We start from the raw sequence: 20,317 nt of genomic DNA on the forward strand, positions 1-20,317 counted from the left end.
AAGAAATAAATTGACAACTGTGGATACTCAAGTCTTTCTTTATTATTAGAAAATAGGCAGGGAGTGTTGGTTTTTACCATACCCTAGCAAATATAATTCAGACCTGAGAGCTTATTTCTAGGAGAAAAACATCAAATTATCTTTTTACTCTTTAGTGGACTATCTCTACTGTGATGCCACTTAATACAGTGGTTTGTAGACATAGTTTTGTTTATTCCCTTCTAAGGGATGCATTTATTTCTCCATTTTAGCAAGTGATTAGGTCTATTCAAGCACAGGCTTTATCTAAACTGTAAGTACTGAGTTGAAAATCTCTCATGAAAACTGACAAATGGAAATCCTCCCATTTGATATTTTCTGAAGTGATTGATTTGTTTCCAACATACTAAAAGAAGCTTTAATATATTTACATTTTTTAAAATTCATGTACCTATAGCTCATATTTTTTTATTTATCATGTAGCTTGTCTTTTCTAGTGTTTTTATTATGGAAATGCATATGGAAATGTACCTTAAAAATGATACAAAGCCTGGCTGGCGTAGCTCAGTGGATTGAGCATGGACTGTGAACTAAAGTGTCGCAGGTTCGATTCCCAGTCAGGGTACATGCCTGGGTTGCAGGCCATGACCCCCAGCAACCGCACATTGATGTTTCTCTCTCTCTTTCTCCCTCCCTTTCCTCTCTAAAAAATAAATAAATGTTGGGAACCGCCCTGACTGGTATCAGAAGCTGAAACCCCCGCCTAGGCTAAGGCTAAGGGAATGCCCTTGGAACTGTAAGCCAGCAAGGAGACAAAAGCTTATCTCCCTGGCAGGAATGCCGCTTCTGCTGCTTTATTCATGACTGAACCCCAAAAAGCTTGGTCGGTTAGCCAAAGACGGGTAAGATTCCCCACGGGGGGAACGACCTAAGACAGGCATGATCACTTTGGGAGGCCCCCCAAAAGAAGGACTTGGGGGGCTGCAGCAAAAGGGGGTGATGGACCCTCGCTCCTCGGCTTTGACATAGCCTGAGTTCTCAGCGTCTGGGAAAAAACCTCCCTGTCTCCCAGTTGCCTTAGTTCCCTTGCTCCACCTAAGCCTGAAACAATGACAGGGTGGTGCAGCTCTGTGCTGAGAAGTGTGGATTCCCTGGGGTGATCAGGCCTAAGAAAGATCATGTAAATAGCTGTGAAACCTTCTTTGTTTAGAATGCTCTCAATTGAATGAGAAGGGTCTTAGGAGGAAGTTAGGGTCTTAGGAGGAAGTTAGTTTGTTCCTCAGTCTTACAGCTCTTTGACCCCGACTCAATAGACCGGCAGAGTTCTTTGTTTTCTATAGTTCCTTACTTCCCCCTAATGAGTACTGTACTTTACCTGAATTATAATGCAAAGTGAGCCCAATAAAAGCAGGTATGGACGGTAAATCAGCGCGCTCTCCACTAGGGGGGGTGGCCATTTCGTCCCTACTTCCCCACAGAAACTAGTTTGTCTCTGTGTATGTGTTTTTTCTCGCATGTTTATCGTCAAGCCATCCACAGCGTTCCGTGGTCACTGCTGGCCGGTGACCCACGCAACAAATAAATAAAATCTTTTAAAAAAATGATACAAAGTAATCAGTGCCTACATGGAGATTTTTTTTTTGTAGAAACTGAATCTGAACATTCGGATTGTCTAAATTTTAAATTCTCCCATTAAAAAATAAATATATTTAATGTAGGCTTGATGTTCAATTTTTGGATTTACTGCTAAGAAAATAATAGATACCAGAATACCTGGAAATTTCTTCCAATTCCTACTGGAACATAGTTATCTATCTTCCATAATATATAATGATTTGGGATTGGAAGTATACACAATGTCTATGAGTTATTGCACAGTTTAGAAATATAAAAAACAGAAAAGGTAGGTAAAAGTAATTTTATAAATGGATAGTTTATTTACTTTTATGCATATCAAGTTAAGTGGCCATTGATGAAACAGGACTGAACTTAAACAAACAAGTATATTCTACAATGATGACCATAGACATAAATTTTAAAAGTGTTTTATGGTAATATTGTTACAGAACAGAACAAGGGGGGCCTGAGACAATATACTATTATTGAAAGAAGGCCCCGGGTCCGTTATGTCCGCCGCCAGAGGAAAGACATCTCTCAATGCCAGAGATTCGTGAAAAGGAAAGGAAATGTTTATTTAATGCTACACTAACTTAAAGTAGTGACCTAATGTCTTTATCAAAAATCCCAAAGTCCCTTAAAGCACCCACAAACAGACACAGTCCTTCCTTCCTTCCCCCTTTGCCCAGTCCAGAGTACCGTATCTCAGGAAAGGAAAACGAAGTCCATGGCTCAGACAGTCCTCTGGTTCTTAGTTAGTCCTCCATCTCGACTGGGAGACCTCCCTGGGTTCCCAGCACCCTTGGCTGAGTCGCCGGGATCTCTGCTAAAACCAGGTGGTGGTTCCCCCTTCTAAAGCTGCGGGGGTCCCCACTCTGTCCAGGCCTCATGGTTCTCCCTTTCAGGGCTGCGGGAAGGGGAGAGTCCCCACTCTGCCAAAGCCGCGTGGTTCTCTCTCCTAAAGCAGCACGGTTCTCTCTGGGATGCAGGAGTCTCCACTCCGTCAAAGCCGCGTGGTTCTCACCCCTCAGGGCTGCGGGAAGGGGAGAGTCCTCACTCTGCCAAAGCCACGTGGTTCTCTTTCCTATGGCTGCCAAGTCTGGGTTTTAAATCCCCGCAGCCAATCTTCCTCTGCAGCCTCATTTCCGACTCCTCCCACACTCGGCTTCACTTGCCAGAATTCATATCCTTCCAGCTTTACTGGGCTGCCATCTTGAGTCTGGGCAGGCGTGGCCCCATGTCCTGGAGCCAATCTTCTCCAAGCTCCCACGCAGGCGCTGTAGCTTGGGGGATCTGCCCCCAGTCACGTCTTGGTGGGGAAGTTACTTCCATTGCCCCCAGCTCAGAGATGATCACAGCTATTTAACATATCTAAGCGACCAGCCAAAGGCTATAGATATGTTAAATGACCATGCCAGAGGGTAGCTGCAAGGCTGTTGCTATGCAAAACAGCTCTCAATGGCCTTGCTCCATTTGTCCCTTCCCCCAACACACACCCTGGGTCGGGGGATGGAGACATCTTAAAATCTCCTGGACACCTTAATTTCCCGACCCCATTTCAAATGCCCATTTGGGGTCCCCCCTCTTGGCTGCACCCTGTAACAATATGAGGAAATGGTGATGTCATGTCCCATGCAGTTTTTACTGAGATGGCTAAATTAAACAGTTCCTCAAAATAACCCATAGTCAAGTCAACATACTTCCAGGGGGTTAATGAAATAAGCGCTGAAAATTAACACATGTCTTTCTATGTGGCTTGATTACTCTTGGGTCATCCATTTTTCCTTTCTAATCTCTTGAGGTAAGAGAGAGATATTATTTTCACAAAAAATGGATTCCCACAGAAAAATATAAATTTGTATGCAATTCCCTGAGTTACCATGTAGTGGTTTCATTTGCAGATATTATAAACTTCCCTGAGTTCTGCATGTCAACATCGGCTATTCTTACCTCAGTTTGGGTAATCTTGGTGACTTTTTTTTGCCAGTTTTGCATGGCATGTCACATTCTCTCAAGTGTTATGTTTTAAAGAAATATTTCCTATTTTGTAGCCAAAAATGGTCTAACAGTCAGGAAAAAGATTGTAAAATTTCTGGTGAATTTTCTCATACTGAGACTAGCATTTATTTTGTACTACAGCTGCTGCAAATCCCTAGTGGATAGGAATAACTTAGTATATTTCACACTTTTGACCATGGTTCCCAGGTTCACCTAAGATAGCTATAGTTTCAAAGATGCCTCCATTTCATATTTCTTTTAATAATGCTGAAGAATGTAGACTCAGGTGTCAGGAAAAACAATTGTTTAGAAGCTTTATTATGACATTTATTTAGCTAGATGATTAAACCAAGATACCCCCACTTTTCCAGTCTCAGTTTTCTTATCAGAGAAATGGTGACTAAATGAGATAATTTATGAAACGTGCCTATAACAATGACTGTCTCATTAAATGCTTCTTATTGATAAAAACATTTGTCAGCCAACCATAAAACATGTCATCAAGTCTTCTCTGACAACTGTGACTTACCTAAATATCTTATAAACCACAATCAGCATGTAGGTGCAGCACAGATATATAATGCTCTCTGACTAGTTTTCACCCACACATTTAGAGAATAATCTAGGATTTAAGAGTAGTGACAATATCAAACATATTTTCCAAAGCAGGTGCTCCATATCCCAAGGCAATGTTAAAGTACTTTTAAGACATGTCAATAAACTAAGAATTCCCTAGTCCTCTGTTAAAACATTCCATACCAATAGCAGTGCCCAACTAAATATCATCAACAAGTAAATATATTTAAAATAGGAAATTCTGGTTAATTTATCAACAGTTAGTCAATAGGCAGATAATGCTCCATACTCTCATTTAGTACAGTCAACTTTGCAGTAAAAGCACCCTTCTAAAAATCTAAAATTCCTGCCCCACCCTACCCTCTGGTTATTAGAGGAACTCTTTTGGTGCTGATCATAGCAAGCTTCCAACTTCTTCTTACATTTTTTTCTTCTAGTCATTATCAATACACACGATGTGGTGAGAGAAAACCAGTTGCATTTGAGGATATGTTTGAGTAAAGGCCCAGTTATAAACTACTGGCATAAATAGTACAGAAGCAAAGTATTTCAATTTAAATGCTGGCATGCACTAATATGGACACACAAGAATAAATACATCGAACCATCAATAAAATACTGATAGAGTTAAAGACATAACTTTTAAAAATTCTGTACCAAATATTAGTATAATCAAGGATAATTAATAAATAAGCCAGAAAAAATGCATTTTGTTTTATGCAAAGAAGTCTTGGAGTTCTGGCCAAAATGGAGGCATAGGTAGAAACCCTTTGCTTCCTCAAACAACCAAAAGGAGGATAACAACCAATCTAAAAGTAATAAACAACCAAAATTGCCAGAAAACCAAACTGCATGGAACTCTGACAACCAAGGAACTAAAGGAAAAAATCAACCAGAACAAACAGAACAGTAAGGTAGACTGCACGGGCCAACTCAGAAAAACCGCAGTGAAGTGGCTGACTTCGGAGCTTGCCAGAGCTTCTCTAGCAGGGCTGACTAAAGGGGAAAACGGAGACTCACAGCTGACAGTGGGCTAAGGTTGGGGTTGCCACGGAGAGAGATACTTCCAGTCTGACATGAGAGTCTGTTGGAAAGTGTGCTGCATATGAGCATGCAAGCTGCATTGTTCCCTCTCTGGCCCCTCCCACACAGACAGTGCAGCAAAAAGGGTTGCCCTGCCTGGGTGAATATCTAAGGCCCTGCCCTCTTACAACCTATCAGCTGTGCCAAGATAAAGAAATATGGCCCAAATGAAAGAACACAGCAAAACCTCAGAACTAAGAGAAGAGGAGATTGCCAACCTATCTTATGGAGAATTTAAAGCCCTGGTAATCAAAATACTCACAGAACTGATTGAGCTTGGTCAAAAAATGAAAGAACAAATGAAATATACCCAAAATGAAATAAAGCAAAATACTCAGGGAACCGACAGTGACAAGAAGGAAACTAGCATTCAAAGAACGATTTGGAACAAAAGGAAGAAATAAACATCCAACTGGATCAGAACAAAGAAACAAGAATCCAAAAAATTGAAAAGAGGTTGAGGATTCTCTGGGATAACCTGAAACATTCCAATACCCAAATTACAGGGATGCCAAAAGGAGAAGAACAACAGCAAGAAGTTGAAAACTTATTTGAACAAATGATGAAGGAAAACTTCCCTAATCTGGCAAAGGAAATTGACTTCCAGGAAGCCCAGGAAGCTCAGAGAGTCCCAAAGAAGTTGGACCCAAAGAGGAACACACCAAGGTACATCATCATTAAGTTATCCAAGATTAAAGACAAAGAGACAATCCTGAAAGCAGCAAGAGAAAAGGAGACAGTTACCTACAAAGCAGTTCCCATAAGGCTATCAGCTGATTTCTCAAAAGAAATCTTACACGCAAGAAGGGTCTGGAAAGAAGTATTTGAAGTCATGAAAGGAAAGGAACTACATCCAAGATTAGTCTATCCAGCAAAGCTATCATTTAGAATGGAAGGGCAGATAAAGTGCTTCCCAGATAAGGTCAAGTTCAAGGAGTTCATCATCAGCAAGCCCTTATTACATGAAATGTTAAAGGGACTTATCTAAGAAAAAGAAGATCAAAAATATGAACAATAAGATGACAACAAACTCACAACTATCAACAAATGAACCTAAAAGAAAAGAAAAACATGAAAACAAAAACTAAGCAAACAACCAGAACAGGAACAGAATCAGACATGGACATCATACAGAAGGAGTTCCACAGGGAAGGAGGAGGGAGGAATGGGGGGGAAAGGTACAGGGAAGAAGCATAATTAGTAGGCATAAAATGGAGGCAGAGAGATAAAAAATGGTATAGGAAACAGATGACTCAATGAACTTATATGTATAACCCATGGACATGAACTAAGGGGAGTAATGCTGGAGGGTTGAGGGTGGGGTGGAGGGGGGATAAACGGGGGGGAAATTGGAAAAACTCTGATAGCAAAATCAATAAAAAATACTTTAAAAAAAGAACTCTTAAGCCAGTGTGAAGAAAAAAGGAATTCCATAGGAGACAAAAAAAAGTTCAGGAAACATTTTTTAAAAACCATTCTAGCCCTGGCTGGCGTAGCTCAGTGGATTGAGCGTGGGCTGCAAATCAAAGTGTCGCAGGTTCGATTCCCAGCCAGAGTACATGCCTGGGTTGCAGGCCATAACCCCCAGCAACCGCACATTGATGTTTCTCTCTCTCTCTCTATCTCCCTCCCTTCCTTCTCTAAAAATAAATAAATAAAATCTTAAAAAAAAATACTTGGTGTGATCATTCTTTAAAAAAAAAACACCATTATTTATAAAAACAGAAATGAAAATGGCCAGTAAATAGATTTTTAAAAGTTTAGCCTCGATATTAAGTAAGTCAAAATAGCAAAATGATGTAACATCTTTTTTCCTAATAGATATAGTTTAAAAACACTGACTAGGACTATTAAGTGTGTGAGGAAAAAGACACTATATATGTGGAAGTATAAATTTACACAATCTTCTTAAACATCAGCCTTAATATTGAAACAAATATTTAATATTAACAAATTTTAACTCAAAGTTAGAAAGTTCCGTAAGGATATATATGCACAAGAATGTTCACCAAAGTGTTAAAATGCTAAAAATCTGAAGAGGATGCACCCACTGAGAACTGTGCCCCTCTCCACAAGATCCTTCTATGCTTTTCCCAGAGTCTGTACCCTCTCTTGCATTCTTGGGTACCCCACTTTTTCATTCCCCCCTCTCTCCCACTCACGGTCATTTGGCTCCTGCTCCATGATCTACTGAGGCTCCTTTTGTCAGATTTTTCTGTAAAATTATCATATTGCTAATTCAGTAGAATTTCTCAAAATTCTCAAAATTAATGTTTCCAGATTATTTAGCAGGTTTTGACATCACTATTTTACAGTCCTTGAAATTCTCTGTTGTCTTGGCTTCTGCTTTCAACATACTCTCAAAGCCCTCTACCATTCTGTGAGTTCTCAGTTTCTTTTGGCACCAATTCTCCACCTGCAAGGTGGAGATCCTTAGGGCCAAGCCCTGGGCCTCTTTTTCTGCTCACATTTTATTATCTCTCTTGAGGAAGTCTCACCCAGCCCTACATATAATATGTTAGATGAGGGTGTTAGTATCAAATAGCGAAAGCACACTCGAATTGATTAAGCTAAAAAATAAATTAGTTGAAAGAATTTAGAAATGTTCATCAGATTGTTGGGAAGGCTGGAGAAGAAGACTTGAAGCTAAACTACCAGTAGTAGTACCGCATTCCCTTCCATGAAATAGCTCTGGATTATGAGAATATCAGCATCAACTCTCTACTGCCCCTGTCACACCAGGGCTCAAATTTTACCACAATCACCAGCATCCCACTGTCACTTCTGTGCTCACAAATCAGTCCTATGGTTGACTACTGCAATTAGGAGCAAGAGTACCCAGATGCTTCCCTCTTGGGCCTCTAGCTCCTTAGTAAAATCTAGAATGGGTGAATCTGGTTGTCAGAGCCCAAAACTATGATGGCAGTGGGGGCTGGGAATGTATCTATTATTGGTTCCTTTGGGAGAGGCATTTTTCCAACCCTAAGACCCATATAGTGAATTATCCAAATATGGGTAGGGATTTGAATATTGCACACTCAACGTAAGTGATAGTCTTGCCCTGTACCATGGCTATAAATGTCAACAACATACACCAAACTCTCACACTTCTCTCTCCAACTCAAAATCATTTTTTAGCTTCTCTGGTATCTTATTTAAGGTACTTAACAGTAATCTCAAACTTTATTAAGCAGTCTTTGAAAGCAGTCTTTGGAAGCAGTCTTTGGATCCATAGCCTTCCTATTTGTATGTTTCACTGTTTAACATGCTTGTTTATATCTCATTGCTCATACTAGGAAACCAAATGGCCACCTTCATACTTCCTTTCCCTTCTAATGTACACCCAACCTAACACACAGCACTGTTCATCTCAACTGAAGACCATAACTCAGTTTTGCCAGTCTCTTTCCATCTCTTCTCTTATTCCACTTTTTTCTTCAACTATTATAACCTCTTCACTGTAATACCAGCTTCTCCACTTAACTGCTTCTAATCTATTCTTCTCACAGCAATTTACTAATATTTTTAAAAGGTGTTTTGGAATATATTGATCTCAGAAGCAAACCCAATCTATGACTTCCCATCTAGTATTCCATACGAAATGTCTTGAGTAGAGTTAAGACCTACAGAACTTACCCCCAGTTTGGTCCTATAAATTTATCACATGTTATCCCCCCTCACTGTGGTTTCCAGTCTGCAGTTATTAAAGAGGTTAAGCTTTTTCCTTATCCAGACCCTTTTCCAACATTGTGCTTTCTACCTGGAATGTCATACCACTCTCTCTGGCTCCCCTGCTCACTCCAACTGAAGATGCATGTCTCCATTAAAATGCCATTTCTCAGTGAGCCCATCTCTGACCTTCCAAAGTAAGCTAGCTTACCCATATACTGTCATTTTCTTTTTGTTTTTGAAATCATTCCTAAAATTTGTGATAACTTACATTTTCATATTTTTATATGAAATTACATATTCACATTTGGCTCCCCACTCAGTAATGTAAAAGTGGAAGCCATACTTGTTTTCTTTACCAATAGAGAATGGAGCCTTTCAAACTCCCTGCTTGATTGTCTGAATTTAACCTAGCAGAGAGGTAACCCAAGAAACCAATACAGGCATACAAGATACCCAATAAGGGAACACATACAAATACAAGACTCTCCCTGTCCCAAAGGGACTGGATAAAAATGATTAGAGATACATAAAACTAAAGTTATAAACAGAAATCTTTTGTTGAGTAGATATGATCAAGGTAGTGGCTGAAAATATCAACGGCCCAACTTTATTCTGTAGTGAAGGGAGAAGAATGGGGTCCAAAGTAAGCAGCACTAGGGCAGGTGGGGTCCTCTACTGCTTTGAAAGAGGGCAAAGAATAGAAAAGTCAGAATGAAAATTCTAAGTGCTGACCAATAGGGGTTCCAGGACTTTTCCATGGTCTCCTTCCCTCCATGGGTTGATCATTCATAATCATTATACACACATATGAGAGTTAAGCATTCATTCAGTGTCTTTACTGAGTGTCTATTATCTTCAAGAAAAAAATCACAATTCTTGCCATTAAGCAATTTAAAATCCACTAAGAAATATGGCAGGTATACAAGCAATATCATAAATTAATGCTAGGTATTTTAATATTATACTTAAGAATCTGCACAGTGCTTTCTTGTGATGATCTCATTCAAGGTAAAATGTGTTCATTGCTATCACAGTGGCATAATCAAATTATTATAGGAGCATAGTTTAGGGATCCTTTATGTTTAAATTTTAATTTTTTTAAGACACATATAAAAGTAATCCAGACTAATCTATGAGATTCTGGTTAGATGCTAATGAGGAGGATATTCTTGCAGTTAGAGACATATTTTTTTATTGAAAACATGTGGCATTTAGTCATTTCTCTCTGGATAGTCAATCTAGACACAATATATTTTCTTTCAAAGACAGAGCCTCTGCTTCAAAGCAGCTGGCCTGCCTTAGTAGGTGCTGACATACAATGTCTTCTAAGACAGGAGAGTTGGATATTGGTTGCCTTCTTTTCTACCACATTATGGACAAACTGAGAACCTCCATTTTCATCTTTCCAATTTAAAGCATAACTGCTTTATTTACTGGTGTAATACCCTAACAACTGAATCAATTTCAACAATCAAAAAATGGGTATATATAAATTTCAGGTAAACAGGAAATTTTTCCATTGTGATTTAACTGCTATAGTAGCAATCACATATGACTTCTTGCCCAGATGTTTTTTGCACCATTCTACAAATAATCTCAGTTGATAGGCAGAGAGAGACTGGATCTTCTGTAATGACGTGGTCTAGAAATCACTGTGAAATAAGGGGATATGGCAGCTCCTCCTCACCTACACAGTTGTAGCTGTAATTATGATAAACTATTCTCTTTTGTCTCAGTGACTTAAAGTTCAAATTTACCCATCTGCCCACATGTTACTTTTCAGCTTTGCTGTTATCTTTTTTAAATAGTCCTAAAAGGTAATTCCACCAGACACTGTTGTTGACTTAGCTATGATAATATTTTTTAATATTCTGATCAGATATGATTTTTTCTTATTTATCATATTATAATCTAGAAATGTTAGCTGCAAGCTTAATGTTATTGCATAAAAATAATTTCTATGTCCTAAACATATATGTTCACATATTCTTGTAAAACTTTAATGACACAGATACTTCTAGACTCTATCATACAATTCTTTACATATAATTCAATTTGCCTTAATATCAAAATGGCATGCAGATAAGGAAATAATACAACTGAAAAGTAAAAGGTACCTGTTGTTTAACTTTTGTTTTTCAACAATTGAAATCAGTCTCTTTAATCTGATATTCATATGGAAGGGAAGAGTAAAGAAATATGTATTGCACATCTTCAATGGACCAATATCTATACTCAAAGATCACATATATTTACTTTTTCAATTATTCCAACATTATAGTAAAGTAAAAATTATCATTCATATTTTAGAGATTGTGAAACTAAGGCTTAAACAGGATAAAGGCCTAAAAAATATCAAACTTGTAAGTAGCATAACCATGCACCCTATTTAAATATAATGTCCAATAGCAACAAGAGAAAGATCTTCATAACCTCAAACTTCTTGCATAGCAAACATAAATAGATTCACCATCATTCTCTACTCTTTGAACCCTCTTGAAACATTCAAACTGCAAAGTGTATTCACATAAAAACATGCAATAGTTTATAAGTCAGTCCAATGTACTAAAAAAGAGAGGAAAAGATAAAAAATGCATCCTGTAACCCCAAAGAGCAAGTTCAAGGCAAAGTTCTGACAGTTTCACTGGAGGTTAGAAGGGACAGCTGCATTCCACATAAATTTGCTGACCCTCATGAACTTTCCATCAACAAGATTCTCTCATCCTCCCATTATTGCTGTTTAACAATTAATCAACAGCTGTTGAAACATTATAAGCATGCTTGTAACTTGGGGTAAAATTAATGATTGCTTATCTATTAAAATGCTGAGGGAGGCTTTGTTTCCCAGCCCCAGTGTGAACTTGCTGATTTATTCTTCAAATCAATTACCCTCCTGAACTCCCTTGCCTCTTGCCTGTTGGCTAAGCGCATCCCGCACCCTATGCTTCTCCTAAATAAGCTTGTGACATACATTAGACCAGGCCTGCCCTCCTGGTCATTTGGGTCTGTAGAACACAGATTTACTTTAGTACAGTAAAAGATAAGCTTATTTAGGAAAAGCAACACTTTATGTTATTGTTTTACAGTTATCTGAAAGTATTTTTAGAAATAATAGTAGTATCATAACATTGTTACCATGGACACTATGAATCAATGACTCAAACAGTAGTGAATAAATATGATGTTTTATATAAAAATAAAATTTAAAAAGCCAGTGAATGGCTTTTTAATGGGTTCATTCCTCCTGGGTTAGTTTTTGTTTGTTTTTGCAAACCATTTCATGATTTACTTAATATCTGTAGGTGTTAATGACTTAAGACATAAATCCTGCCAAATGTCCAGCAGAAATTTAATTTCAGTAAAGTGGACATACTGGCAGTGGTGTGTTTTTAAGACAAGAATTGGGTTCCTGCTTTGACGCCCAGCAGTCGTGACCAAATTCACTCTCATCCACTAGATTGGGAAGAGAAAATTACCCTCTGCTCCCTCAGACTCGTTTTAGGAAATGTGCTGAACTATTCCAGTCAATTATTAGTTTTTCTTGCTTACTTTCTTATAGTCATGATGTATAATAATCATCAAGGAATAAAATGATCCCTTTAAATTAAATTTTCAAAATCATGAGTGGAACATAGAGACAAATGAGAATCACTACTGTTTCATCTATACTACTCTCCATGCACTATTGCCCTATTATTACTTGTTACTAAATCAAGTACATTAATAGTAAGTATTCAGTTGTCATGTTTCCAGCCTAATAGTTCATGCATATATACACACTTCAAATCACTTATCCAGGGACCTACCCATGAGGCAACTCTAGGTGAAACTGCTCCTGTTCAAAAAAAATTTCAGCTTTGCTGTCCACAAACCAATAAGAAAGCCATTTCGCTGTTTGTATTTTTTCAGATTAATTACACATACAAAGAAAAAATAATAGTATCAGAATATTTTTTCAAAAATAGGAACAGCATTTGCTATGAGGACATGAAACACATAATTTGGGGTGAATAAAGATTTTAGTTATATAATGTGCTACAGGTTTCCATTCTCTTATATCTGGATGAAATGCTCAGTTCTCAATCTGACTAGTCTTTTTTTATTCCTTCAAAGTACAACAAAATATTTTTCTCATCGACAAGGAAGCAATGTTTTTCTACAAACTACACCTAATGTATTAGTAATAATGGTGGGCCACTTCAAACAAATTACAAACTGATGTTAGTGTTCTTACCAATGTTACACCGAATAATAACTCCCTGCAGGCCAATTTGCATACAAAATATAATATTTAAAGCCAAGTTACAATTAGCACTTTATTATGGAACTCCATGATTGTATTATACTGAAAACTATTTATATTTGCTACAAAGAGTGTCATTTATGAAGAAAGTACATTATTAGAGTTGCCATTACAACAAACCAGCCTGCATTTAATTACTAACAAACTCGAAGACCTGGAGTCATTGTTTATGCTGAAGGAGTCAAACATCATAGCGCATTGCATGCCCCTTCAGTGTGATGATGGAGAATAAATAAGGATGGTAGCTGAGCAATTATGTATTTAAATCATAAATGTAGTGACACAACACACATACACACACTATTAAAGTAAAATTTTATACTGGAAAAAGCAAGCATGGAGGAATAAATTTGAGCAACCTCAATCCAAAAAGCAGAAATCAAGAATACCACTTGCTTTTCAAAGTGAAGGATTTACTAATTAACAATATTACATATGTTGGGCTTCATTACAAACATTTACGAAACTAGGTTATAAATAGTGCTACCAGTGCTTCCACAAAAATAAAGTCATATGGTCTATGTGTATATTTGCCAAGACTGATTTTTCTCACTATTCTCACAAAATTTATACTTTCTTTTTTAATTTATTTTTTATTTTATTTTAATCATTGTTGGAGTACAGTTTTCTCCCAAAATTTATACTTTCACCTTGCTAGAACCTATTCTTCATGTCAAGTGATGGAAGATTGGATCTTAGTAGCAACTCACAGATTCATTATTTCAGTCACAGAGAAGTAGATTTCCCAAATGTTCTATTGTCTGCTTCTTATGAAAGAGGGCTTATGGGCTTTATGTTGCCTAAAATCATCATTATGCCCTTCAAATTAACTTAGTTTCTTTACTTTTTGTTTCACCTCTATGTGAAAAAATAAACAAACTGAAGGTGAATATGTTTATATTTCTGGTTTGGTTTATATAATAAAGTGACAGAGTAGCTTGATATATTAACATAGTCCAAACACCCAGAAAAGCCACAGAGATGGTCTCATAAACCAATACACACATACATCTTGTATGCACACACACACAGACATACATCCACACACACTCACGCAGTTCATTTAAATGAATTTTAAAGAAGATGTTGCACGTGCAAACCAAAATTCCACTTAACAATGATCTCAGAGTCTTTAGCATCTATTAACAATCAAAGTTCCATTCTTCTTTTTCCTCGTTTCAGTTTGCTTTTTTGTACACTAAGAATGATACAGTCCCCCAATCTTCCTCATTCTTTCCCAGCATAATTTTACCCCCCCCCCCCCGTTTTCAAATATTATTAGTCAAAGTACATAAGCAAGCCATGGAGGATGGGAGATACTCTTCAAAGACAAATTCTATAAATAATGTGAGCTAAATTTTGTTCTGAGATAAGCACCAAGAGTTACAGCTGCCATCAGCAAGAGGAATGGAGGCTGCACAAGAGAGAAAATGTTCGCTAGTTATATTTTTATAGTGAACATAACACTACAAAGTAATAGAAATTATAGTTTCCTGTGAAGGGTTAGCACTGACTTTAAAGTTATAGTCCATGCTTCCTGCTGATTTGGGTCACAACCTGAGACAAGTCATTGAACTGCTTTGTGACTCAATGTCTCAGATATTAAATTGGCAGAAATTCCATCTGACATCTTTCTAACAGCAGCACAGTGAATATACAAAGATAATGGGTATAAAGACATGCTGGATTCCAGAGTAAAAAAAAATGATAAATCCATCCAATGTTAGCATACACTTGATGCCAGTCTATCTACCATTACTTAAGAAATAAGAAGCATTTAATTCCTCAGGCTAAAAGAAACCTGAGCATTTTTATTAATTCAAGTTCTGCTGTGTAGTATTTATGTTTAATAAGGTGTTCCTTATTATTGACAAAGTCATGTTAAAATATTTCATCTAAAGCTCAAAATTAGAAGTCATCAGTATTCAACTAAACATGTCAGTACTCTGTGAATGAAATACTATTAAAATTACCATTTAAAAATCTCTTCTATGGAGACCACATTGTTAATAAAACATAAATAAATTCAAGACTTTCACTAAGCAAATAGTTTCCTCCCTATTTTATTGTACACGTTCACTTCAATAGAACAGAGTGAGGAAAGGTGTATGCCCTCACACATTGTAATATCTTTGTTGGTACTAGACTTAAAGCTAGTGGCCAAATTATCTTGAAAGTCCCTCTTGGGCTTTTCTGATTTTCTGATTTACTGGAATGCCTGGAACTAGAGCCCAAGAAGTCCTTGATAAGATGCTTTCTTCACCCAAGCTTCAATGTTATTTGACATAGCTAGATAAGTAGAGGCAAAAGTCCCGGAAAGACTAAGGATTATCAATTGGCTTTATCATAGTAGTCACCAAAAATACAATTATGGATTGTTATTGGGTATTTTCCTTTTACTCCTTACAAACCCAGAATAAAAACTGCATTGGAAATACATAATTTAAAATGGATTGTTTTACTTTGAGAACAACTCACAGGCAACAATCAGCATTTTGTCAAGGTCTGACAATTTAAAAATGAATTTCTGGTGTAAAAAGTTTTGAATAAAGCATTTTGAATATCCACAGTATAACAAAGTGTCTGGTCCACATGTGAATGAGTAAAAGCATGCTTTTCAAGAATATAATCCATACCACATCAACTATACTGATAAAAGAGCCCAAAAAGCTGAGAGAAGCTTGATTCTTAGTGGTGATTCCATTATGACTTTCAATTCAAATTTTATCTATTTTATTTCATGTTCATTCAACTCAATTCCCTTTCCCAAGTACTGCTAGTTACTAAATGTACAATGGAGATAATGAAATAGGATCTCTTTCCTCAAAGTACTAACTGTTAGGGCACAAATTAAATATGTGATAGGGCATAGCATAGAGTCTGGCAAAAGTTAGTGATCAATAAATGTTTAAATGTTTATATGAAAGACAATTAACTATACTATAAGGCAAGGCTGAAAAACATGTTAAGTAAGAATATAAGCACCTTTAAGAAAGTAGGGTATAAATACTTGAATATTTCTAATTTTGATATTTCAAAAATGGAGAAATGGTTAAAACATAGGGGACTTTAACTGGACAGAATGAGATGTTATAGGCAAATTAAACAATGTAGGAAAATTTATGAAAAGCACAGGATTTTGTAAGACCTGTTATAGAAGAAAAGATGATCTCCTAGATTGTGATATAATGGGCATGACAAGATGTAGAACCTCCCTGGACTCTATAATTTATAGACATACTCTCCAAACCTACTAGGCAGGCCAGCTGTAGAGTTGCTGCACCTTTCTCTATGCTGCATTTCTATTAAAATTACCTAAGAATGTTTTAGCAGGTTCAGAAATCATATTTTCTATTGCTTTGTATGGAGTTTTACAACCAACTAAAACCTGCACATCTTTCTTTCATCAAATATTATCAAGTTTGGTCACACACATATTTTTGCAAATGATTTTTTGAACTTAATGCTGAACATAACACTGCTGTTACATCTCTTTTTTTCTTGTTGGTATAGTGATTCATTATTTTAATTTGTCAAAATTTTCTTTGCACACTAACTTTGCCATACTCTATCATAATTCCTCCTCCATGCTTTGGGTAATGAAAAAAATCATAATTACACCATAGATTCTTAGATGATCAAAGACTGATGTGTGTACCTGGTGGTACACTACTAGAGACCTCCAGTAACTGATTGAGCTCCATCCATTAACACTTTTAAATATTGACTTGATCAGCTATTCATCCACATGACTGTTTGTTTATCCATTCTATATTTCTCTAACTTCTACACAAGGTTCATGATATACTTTTTGAACTACACTGCTGAAATTAAAGCTCACTTCCTCACTTCCACCCAATAAATATCTGACTATGTATGTTTTGTGTATGACTATGTTCTCTGGATGGAAACAAAACTTATATTGAATATTTCTACATGTTCTTATTGAGTCATTTATTTATCTTTTCAACTAACATTTATTGATTGCCTACATTAATTCTCCTTGCTTGACCAGAATTAATTTCAGAATAGCCTGTTGTGTGCTATAGCTGGCTTGTACCAGCTCACCAGAACCAGCTGTGCACATTTCTTCAAAACTCCATGGTCAATGGTGCTCTTTGGTAGTTTAAATCTGCCTGGTGAGAATATTTACTCCACTGTAATCAGCATATGCCACATATCAGGAATTGTTGTTGTTGAGAAAACTGATTGTTTTCAGATTCCCATTTACCAGCATAAAACTGAGAATAGTTCTAATCTTCCCCCAAATGTTTTAACTTTTGGCAATTCAAATAGAGTCATCTGAAGATGAAAACAAGTTTTAGAGTGAAAAAACTGCTAATACATGATGCATTTGAGGTGATCTCAAAAGGTGATATCTTTTAGAACACAGTCAGCTCACAGGTAAAAATAAAGAATGGATGCACAAGAAGTAGAGAAAAACTAGAGATGTAAATCTGGAAACCATCAAGTTGTTAATATCAATGCAGTCCCAAACTGCATGAGACATACAAAGGAGGAAATGCAGATGTCAGGAACAAAAGTCTAAGAACTGAATCTTGGGAAGCATCTACTTTTAAAGAAAGAGCAGAATACATGGAGCTTTTGAAGACCATAAAGCCCAAGATGTGAGAAGGACCAATGTAAAACCACTGGCACATAAAGAAGCATTGGTAGAAGACAGGAGGAGCACTCAATGGAGGACTGGGTGTCCTTCTGTCCTGAAAACCACTTCATGCCTTTAATTCATGATAGGCCAAAACACACAACTTTGTTTTTCAAAATGAAAAGAAATATATCTTCAAAGGGGGATTTAAAGCATTATTGCAATGTTTGCCTGAAGGACACATATATCCATGTTAATATGGAATCAAAACTAATTACCTTTCATCATTCTTTAAAATCTATTTTACCAGGTTCGATTCCCAGCCAGGGTACATTCCTGGGTTGCAGGCCATAACCCCCAGCAACCGCACATTGATGTTTCTCTCTCTCTCTCTCTCTCTCTCTCTCTCTCTCTCTCTCTCTCTCTCTCCCTCCCTCCCTCCCTTCCCTCTCTAAAAAATAAATAAATAAAATCTTTTAAAAAAAAATCTATTTTAATGTTTCTCTAATATTGGAGATCTGAAAACAAATGTGTTTCATTCTTTCTTTTACCCCCTCCCCCTTAGCATATCCCTAGATTATATATCACCATTAATAAACTCACTATTTTCGTTTCAAAACAGAACCACTAAAAGAAGGCAAAGATAAGTAACAGAATTCTTCCCAATATGCTTTGCTGGCACTATTGAAATCACTCTAAGCTGCTATATTGTTCAAATGAGTTAACCTCATCTTTTGGAATCACAGATACTCTTACAATCATTGGAATCTGTAAATTTCAAGAAAAAAATTGCAATAGTGAAAAGTATAAAATATGAATGATACATAAAATGGTGACTTGGAAGAGATGTGCTTTCTTTTAGGTATTTATATTTTGTTTCTACCCCAAAGCTATATCTTGAGCTTATAAATGAACTATAATAAAATTCACTTCAAGTAATTTCTACAGTTTTCATTCCTCTCAAGTCCACCACCCCCATTCTGGATTGTTGATATAAGGAGAAGTCTCCAAAAAGTAGATTATAAGCAAGTATTATTTTTACTTTTCTGCTTTTACATATTTTTCAAATTTTCTACAGTTCACACATATTAGATTTACATTTTTTAAATAAATGTAATCCCCAAAACAATACTTTTTTGCATAAACTTGGATTTTCATTCAAAACCACATTTAAATCAATTTGCTTTGTTTTAGCAAAAATACAGCTAAGAAAATATACGTTTCCTATTAGGAAACTGAATGTATTCACAAAAGTAAGTAAAGTCACTTGGAAGATGTTTATTTTAAAATAAGAATTAATTGAACTGTAACTTTATAGCAAATGTTGACAATTTTAAGAACAGAATGGATAAGGACCAATATGAAATGCCATAACTACAAACCTCTCACAAACAGGGATGCCATCATCAGGAATGGTATAAACCATACAGCCTCTAAAAGCTTGTAAGATCATTTGCATGAGTGGACATGCAGCCCAAACTCAACTTAGGTTGCCATCTATGAGTGATTTAGAAAGAGCTTTAAATCACCAGGTTGATTTGTATGCAAGTGTATAAGTTTGGTCTGAATTATATTTAATGTATAGAACAAGATTGTTTTTCTCATCCATGATTGATCTTTTCTTTTGCTTAGTTCAAAATATATTACTCATTTCTGCCAACAAAACCATTCTTCCAGTCACAGATGTTATGTCATAAAGAGAGACTTATATGTGCTGGTATAAATAACAAAGGTGTTAGCTGGAATTAAAGAGAGATATTTCCTGTTTACATATATCTCTCTTCAGTGATTATTGAGTGAGGGTGAAAATCTGCTATAAATAAATTTTATATAAACAACATGTTTAAAGAACATTGGAAAGTTTGAGAAAGAAAATGTATCTTCAAATAAATGACTGTTTTGTTCACCCTATATAGAGTTTACATGACTGTTACACAGAGTCTAAGATATCCATTAATCACCGGCTTTGAATTAAATCTCCATTTGAAGAGAGCACATGTGCTTCTGAGTGTGATTTCTATAAACATCAAGATGTCTTTACACTCTTCCATATTTTGGAATCAGTTATTACTTTCAAACCCTCCCCATGAAAAGAAATTCCAAATGGGTGGAGATTTTCTTGCCCTCTCCCTTGTCAGCCTCAGCCTACTACACAGCATAAGACTTTGTCGCCCTGCTGATATCCTATTTTACACAGTGAGGTATTCTCTGCTCACTCAGCAGCTTCCAACAGCTGCTTTCTGACACTTCTAGAGGGTTATGTGAAAGCTGAATTGCCAACAGCTGTGGGACAACCAGCTCTAGAATAATGATTCTATCAATTTAGGAATGAGCTTTGTAGAGATACTAGGAACAAAATATAGAAAAACATTTTCACCCATTCCTCACAGATTGCCTTTATAATTTTTTCCCCAGTTGGGAGGTAGCACAGGAGAGCACTGTGGCAAGAAAAGAAAGAAAAGAAAAGAAAAGAAAGAAAAGAA

The sequence above is a fragment of the Phyllostomus hastatus genome, unplaced genomic scaffold (assembly GCF_019186645.2).
Source record: "Phyllostomus hastatus isolate PE091 unplaced genomic scaffold, TTU_PhHast_1.1 phas_scaffold_46, whole genome shotgun sequence".
NCBI lineage: Eukaryota > Metazoa > Chordata > Mammalia > Chiroptera > Phyllostomidae > Phyllostomus > Phyllostomus hastatus.